The sequence below is a fragment of the Grammomys surdaster genome, unplaced genomic scaffold, assembly GCF_004785775.1.
Source record: "Grammomys surdaster isolate TR1022 unplaced genomic scaffold, NIH_TR_1.0 125621, whole genome shotgun sequence".
NCBI classification, from domain to species: Eukaryota; Metazoa; Chordata; class Mammalia; order Rodentia; family Muridae; genus Grammomys; species Grammomys surdaster.
In genome coordinates this window covers 421168-428765 of record NW_021620462.1, presented here as the reverse complement: position 1 = coordinate 428765, position 7598 = coordinate 421168, and the positions used below count along the sequence as shown (strand labels likewise).

General features: G+C 53.2%; 1 protein-coding gene across 1 annotated transcript in view; it reads left to right on the top strand.

Annotated features, from left to right (window-relative positions):
• Positions 1–3642: 3642 nt before the first annotated feature.
• Camkk1 (calcium/calmodulin dependent protein kinase kinase 1) overlaps positions 3643–7598 on the top strand; it is a 22851-nt gene continuing 18895 nt past the window's right edge. The window contains exon 1 of the mRNA XM_028787232.1: positions 3643–3678. The gene's annotated coding sequence lies outside the window, so the exon portion shown is untranslated. The remainder of the gene's footprint in view (positions 3679–7598) is intronic.

Here is a 7598-nt window from a genome sequence, read left to right as displayed (position 1 = left end):
GCTCTGTTTCTTGCTTTCCTTTCAAGCCTGTCTGAAGTTTGGTGTGCTTGCCTGTGAGATGCACAGCTGTGCTAAGCAGCTGAGATCCCTGAGGGAAAGCTGGTGAGGGATGCCCAGGCCCAGCTGAGCCAGTGAGCCTACAGCAGTCCCTGAGCCCTGTCTCTGCACAGGACAGGGCACCAGCGCTCTGCTGAATGCCGAGGGGCAAGCTGTTCTGGCTGTGTGGGCAGTTAAGTTCACCAGAAACAGCTTTGGGAAACATGGTGTGGGAGGGCCTTGTTGTCGCAGGGATTTGGGGACACTTCCACAGACATGAGGCTTGTAGCTGGAGAGTGGAGAAGGTCACATAGGCACACCCTCCAGCCTGGGCTCACATCCAACCAGAGGTTCTGAGTACCCCCACCCCTACGCTGTCTAGATCAGTCTGTCCAGCATGACTACTCGTAGTGATGGATCTGTACTGTCCAATATGGTGGTCACATGCCAAGGGTAGCCAATGAGCGCCTGCAGTCATTTTACCTTTTAGTTTTTTTTTTTTTAAACAGTACCTTGTTATGTGACATGGTTATGTGGGGTGATTTTAAACACATGATCCTCTTGCCTCAGCCTCTCAAATGCTAAGATCACAAATATTCAGCACTATACCCAGTTCTGATTTACTTTTAATTCACTAAAATAGCTGTATGTAGCTATTTTATATGTAGTGGCTAGCAGAGTGGACAGCATGGACCAGTTGTTCTCTCAGACCTTGGCCTTGGCCTTCTGCCAGCTTCCCCAGCCAAGAACCTTCCATCCTCCTCTTTTCCAGTCCCCAAAGCCTGTGCCTACTGCTCCTTTCCCCCTGCATGGAAGAAAAAAAAGTATCCAACCACCCGAGGCCAAGGAGGCCTCCTCTCTCTTGCCCTGTGCCCTGCGTGTTTTCCTCTCTTGCCTCCTTCTCTGGCTCATGTTGTCCTGCAGAGCAGCCTACTCCCTCTTTATTGCCACCCTTCCCGAAAGACCAGTTTGCTCTTCTCAGTAACTGGCCTCCACCCCCATCACTTCCAGATGCCCTTGCCAAGGTCACTTACAAGGGTTGAGGAAAGAGAGTGCCCACAATAGTGCCTGGTACACACTATTGCTCATTGTCTCTGGAAAACACACACACACACACACACACACACACACACACATACACACAGAGTCTTCTTGGTGCTATAACCCTTGCTCCTTGGTTGGACATTTGGCTGCCTGTAATAGAGAGTGCATTTCCATGTGTGGCCTTTTGTTGTTGGCGGTGGTGGTGGATTTTTTGTTTGTTTGTTTGTTTGTTTGATTTTGTTTTTGAAATAGGGTTTCTCTATGTAGCCATGGCTATTCTGGAACTCACTTTATAGACCAGGCTGGCCTTGAACTTGGAGATCCACCTGCCTCTGCCTCCTGAGTGTTGGGATTAAAGGGATGTACCACCACTCCCCATCACCTTTTAATGTTTTAGCTCTTGAAACTGGGTCTGGTTATGTGACAAAATTTGAGTTAGTGGGTGTACAGGGAATGTTCTGTGGCACTTTCTTTAAAAGAGCTAGTATTGGGGTAGAGAGATGGCTCAGTGGTTAAGAGCACGTGCTGTTCTTGCAGACTCAGGTTCAATTTCCAGCACCCACATGGTGGCTCGCAACCATCCATAAGCACACACAGATGCACATATACACACATGTAGGCAAAACATTCATTCACATAAAATAAAAAAAATTTAAAAGAAAAAGTTAGTATTGATCCTCTGTTACTTTTCTCCATTCCAAAACCTGGTGTGCATATGTGATAACCGGGGCTCTGGGCCCTGTTCAGAACCACGAGGACAAGGCCAGGGCTTCCTGGTGCCGAGCAAGGGTGGAGGGAGCCACATCTCAAACGTTTTTGTGGAACAGAGCTATCATACCAGCCCAGAACTGTTTTTCAAGGTTTACATGTAAGATTTGCTGTTGTTGTTGCCTAGGTCTTAATTCTGATCCTACCTGAGACAAGGATTTTAGCTAAAAGACCACTCAGTCCTCTCAGCCTTGTTTCAGTTGATCTGTTTGAGACTTTCCACGGTTCTACTTAAGACTGTGGGTCCTTGAGGACTCTCAAAACTGTCTCTTTGATATTGGGGTATAGCTCAGTGGTAGCACACTTGCTTAGAATGCAGGAAGCCCTGGGTTCAGTCTTCAAAACTAGGGGAAAAATGTCTCTGTAGCCCAGCTCTTTCATGAATTCCTGCCCCATAGATCCAGTCCTCCAGTTGCTGGACACAATTAGTTAGTCATTCAACAGATATATGCTGGGCACTCATCAGGAGGTCAGGCTGTGCTGGACAAATTCATAACCCTTGCTCTCAAAAGTTCCTAGTTCAGATGAGGCTTAGGTGAAGAGGTGCTGAGATCTGGGAAACACTGAGAAGGGGCTGCTGGCCATTCTGGGTATCCAGAAGGTCATGGGGAAGGCTTCCTAGCAGCAGAGGCATTGAACTGAGTCCCAAAAGACAAATGGGGTTTAGGCAGGCCAGTGGTGAGGAGTGAGTCATAGAGGGCTTGAGGGGACCTAGCGGGGAGCAATGGAAGATCCTAGGAGGCAGCTGTCTGGTGTTTATAAAGCCTGTCCTGCTTGCCCCAGAAAGGAAGTGATACTGGATTGGGGTGGGGCTGCTGCACAAATCAAGTGGAGGCACAACTGTGGTGGTCCAGTTCAGGGAGGGGACGGAGGTGGAGAGAGAGAGATAGGCTTTAGGGATCTTAAGAGGCAGTATGGCAGATTCTTGTGCTACACTGGTTGGGTCAGAAAACCTGCTACACAGGTAACTCCTGGTTTCTGACTCCTATTTGAGACAGAGACACAGGTGAGATCAGGTTGGAGATAGCAACCTGGGTCTGGGTTTGAGGCAAGCAGTGATGTGGGGGATCTCCAATAGACTAATAACAGCAGGACCGAACCAAGAGTCTGTGAGGGCCGAAGTCCCCAGGCACAACCACAATCAAGTCCATTTGGTTCTGGAGGGCTCTTTTCCATCCGTTTCCTTGACCCAGCCAGGGGCCAGTTGCCTTCCGCTCATCTCCAAACCTGAGTGCCTTCCCTCTTCAGCACTCTAGACGAATCTCCCTTCTCCTTTCCTCCCCCAACCCCAGGAGAACACTCAACTCCAGGCCCTTCTCCCAGGGCCTTCGCCTAGCCTCTCCTTGGTACGCACCGGGCCTCATCCCGAGGGAGGGATGCTCTTGCTTCTACAGACTAGGATACCAACCGGATTGAGGACTCGGCAAAAGCGTCGTACGCTTCAGGCCAGGCTGAGGGGCCCACGATGTGGCCTGAGGGACGTCGGGTTCCCCTAGCCTGCTAGTCTGCGGGCGCCGGGGGCGTGACGCGTCGGGGCCCATCCGCAGGGCCCCTCCCGAGCCGCCGCCTCCGGATCCCGTCGAGACCCGCCCCCCTCCACCCCCTGGGCGGGAGGACCGGACTCTGATTGGACATCTCTGCGGGGCGCTGCACGGCACAGCCAATGATCGCCGGCCGGCGCGGCGGCGGGCGGGGGAGAGAGAGCCTCCAGGAGCTGCGGCGCCGGCGGGTTGAGCCGGGCGATCCTAGCCCGGCGAGGCGGGCAGGGCGGGGCGCGCACAGCGGGAGCGAGCCTGGCGCCCAACGCAGAGACTGTCGCCAGGTGCCTAGGTAGGGGTCAGCGGCCGGGACTTGGAGTTGGGAACTGGGGTGCGGACGGCTGAGCCGTCCTGTGCAGCCAGCGTGCTGTAGAGGGGTGGTCTGAGAGGCCGCGTCTACGTGGGCTGCCGGAACCGGGCGTGCAGCGATTCTCGCTGTGTCTGCAGGGCCAGGTCCTCGGGGTGGCTCCCCGAGCCTGCATCTCTGTCTAAGCCAGCTATGTGGGTGCCACCTGCGTCCCTTCCGCAGCTGCTGTCTGCGGGACTGCATAGAAGCCCCGCGCGCGGTGCCTTGGGCCCCAGCTCTGGGTGGAGGCCGTGTCTATTCAGAGTGGGCCTGGACCGGTGCACCCACGTGTGGATCTCAGCGGAGCGCTTCTCCCACGGCCCTCCCGTGAGTCTTCCGTGGAGAGCTGGGGGCGGGGTGATGAATGGGACGGATGCGGCGAGCGACTTCAGCTGCTGCGCAGTCGTCCCCTGGCTGGGTGAGGGTGACGGAGGCGGCGCTGTGGTTTCTGGGTCTGGTGGGTACAGGATTGGTGCTCCGAGGGTGCACACGTGCGCGGGGAGCTGTGTGTGGTGTTTGGAGGCGGGTGTGCGTGCGTCACGTGGACACAAGAGTGTGCCTGTGTACTTGGGGGATGCGTTTCAGGATGGAGTGGTGTGTGAGCACGGGTCACGAGGACAAGGGTTACATCTGTCAGGGAAGGGGTGTGTGCCTGTCTTGAGGGTGTTAGAATGAGCAGAGCTCACTGTCACATGCCTTGGGTCCCAGGACTGTGTCCCAGTGAGCGCCTCTCTTTGCCTTGGCCAGGTTCAGGGTGTGAGAGAAGCACACAGCTGTGTCCTTGAAAATCCCAGGGAAAAGGAAGAGGGCTGGGTCTTGTGCGCATCCCTACCTCTTCCGTCCAATATACACGGTGGGTCAGACTGTTCTAGACCCTACTACCTGCTCCTTGGTTCCTCATGCTTAGTCCTCACACCAGGACTGGGGCTTATTTTAACCCTCCAACTGAATTGCTTCTCTCCTTTGGCTCCTTTGGCGTTGGAGGTCTCTGGTTTCTGTTCACAAACCCTAAACCAAGCCTGAGTCCCACTACTATGCTGGGAAGGGGTCACTCTTAGGCACAGGATGAATTCCCACTTCTCCCTTCGGAATCCTGCTTAGTGGTCACAGTGTCACCTCCTCCAGGAAAACACCTTGGGAGGCCAGTGTAAGTGGACCTTAGCTTCTCTCCAGATGCACACCCTCATTAAGGAACTTTCCACTGCAGCTATATCTGCCGGGCTGGTCTTCATACAGAGCAAGCACCTTCCCACCTCATGGCACTTGCACGTATAGGCCAATCCCTCTGACTCGAGATGCTCTTCTCCAAGTGTCCACACTGTCTACTGCCTTTCTTCTTTCGAAGCTGCTTTGAGCTTACATGGCATACAAACTGTTTCTGCACTACATCTTACTCCTGCCTTGTCTTGTTGCAGTAGCTGTCCTCCCAGGGCATCCCATGGCGCCCATTATGTATTTATTGCTAGCATTCTTATTTGTTGCTTCATAACTCTACTGGAAAGCAAATGGTAAGAGCGGGGACTTTGTCTTTTGGGTTTACCAGTTTACCTCCTAGTACCTATATAGCAGATACCCGGTGAATAGTTGTAGCAGAAACACATGACTCTGGATTTGCATGCCAGGAGTCAGTGTGTCTGTCTGTTCCCCAGACTCACACTAGAGGCAAACTCCAAACATAGCTGCATGTTAGAAATCTTCCCGTTAGCAACTGGTGTGGAGAGAGGGGTGGGATATTAATCTGGGATAGGGAGACCTCCGGAAGTAGTGAAAAAACAGTGGAGGTCAGAACCTGGCTATTTTATCCCCAGATCTGTGCTGTTTAAGGTGCTTAACTTAGTGAGCTCAGCCAGCCAGCAGTGGGGTAGATCAAAGACGCTTCTCAAAGGAGGTGATGTCTGAACTGGTCTTCAGGCAGTGAAGCCAAGGGAGGTGTGTTCCTGGCAGAAGGAGCAGCTTGTGCAAAGGCCTGGTGACACAGAGCCTGCAGTTTGCAAAGCTTGAAGTAGTGGGATGCAGCCAGAGCAGAGAGTGAGTACTGAAGGAGGTGGAGGGGAGGGCGATGAAAGAGAGGGAGAGAGGGGAAACAATCCCTTTGGCTCTTGCCTTTCTGGCCCAGGCCCTATGAAAACTAGGGAAATGGAGTTCCCATCTCTGTGATGGGAACAGTGGATGAATAACAGAACAGGGATGGTGCTGGGTTGGATAGGTCCCTGACATAGCTGAGCTGCCCAGAAACACCGGGGGTGAGGGGGAGATCTCTGGAAAGAGGGTGGAGGCTCAGAGCTGGTGTAGAAAAAGAGGCCCACAGATGTCACTTTCCACAGGCGGGCTGAAGGATGCCTTGAAAATAGTGGCAGTGGGGGAGGCAGGAGCCCACCTGGGTGTTTGGGGATCCCCTGAGGTAGTGGGAGGGTCGTCCTCACAGCAGGCATCCTTGAGCATGACTTGGTGCCAGACTCCTGAGTCTCCCTTAAGGGTACTGAGTCATCCCAGGCAGGGGCGGGGAGCTGCAGAGGGCACCACAGCCAGAGCCATTAGACCCTAGCCAGAAGCATAAGCAGGCTACAGTGAAGTGGCCCTGAGACAGTCAGGATGGCTTTGATGTACAGGCCACATGGCCACTACCTCCTTGCATTTCCCCCTGACCATTCCTTTGCTGATCAGGGTTGTTAATCCTCTGCCTGGATGGCAATTGGTTCCTGGCTCAGCCTGACTCTGGCACATTCTAATATAACTCTGAAGTCACTAGTCCCTGAAGTTACCATAAGTAGGGCTGCTTGGACCACTGTGGGTGACTGCAGGGTCTTCTTGCTCTTTCTTCTTCTGGCCTCTGTTATAAGACGTAGCTGGATGGGTTATGTCCTCAGAAAGAGGTCAGATGAAATGGGCTTCTGAAGCCAAGAGCCTGTATACTTGGGAGTGGCCGACATTTGGAGGGTGGGGTGCAGCTTGAAGGAGAAGCCTGAGTCAAGCTAGTCTGGAGCCTGGCATCTACAGTGGGTCGTGTTTGGTAGAGTGAGGCTCACTCTGAATTGCTTCCTAATGGACACACATTCCAGCTACATATTACTCGGGAACAGACTGCTTCTGTGTCTGCAGCTAGGGCTCACAGAGAAGGTTGGACTATAGCCATCTGTCTGATTCACCTGAGAGAAAACTGGTGTTTCAAGAAGCTTAGTGTCCTAGTCCAGCACGGTGGTGCACGCCTTTAGTCCTAGAACTCAGGAGGCGGATGCAGGCAGATCTGGCCAACCTGGTGTACAAAGCGACTTCCAGGACAGTCCAGAGCTACAGAGGAAGAAAACCGTGTGCGTGCGTGCATGTGTGTGTGTGTGTGTGTGTATGTATGTATGTATGCATCTTTAGTGCCCTAACCCAGGCAGCACAGTTCCTGTCTGGGAGAATAGGATTTGAACTTTGCCTAATGAGGGAGGACCTGTGGCTGTGGCTGTTCTCTTGGCCAGTGGAGGAATCCCTTGCCCACAAGAGTCTTTGCTGTGCCCTGGGACTGGGTCTGGGTTTCAGCCTATCTGTCCATCTTTCTGTTTGTTCACTTGACCCCTATTTGCCTGCTAAATAGCCTTCTACAAAGCATTCTCAAGGCTTTAGTTTGGGTAGGGCCCTGAGAAGACCCATTGGGTGAGCTGCTGAGGAGAAGTGGACCCTCAGGCCAACCTTACAAACCACCGGCAGTTTCAGGCTGGTGGGACAGATAACCCTGTGGAGTTAACCTCTGGAGTCTAGCTCCCCTGACCCTGGCTATATTTATGTGCAGGCCTAAAGGGACAGAATGCACATAATCAGCTGGTAAAGGGGAGCAGAGAGAGAGAGAGAGAGAGAGAGAGAGAGAGAGAGAGAGAGAGAGA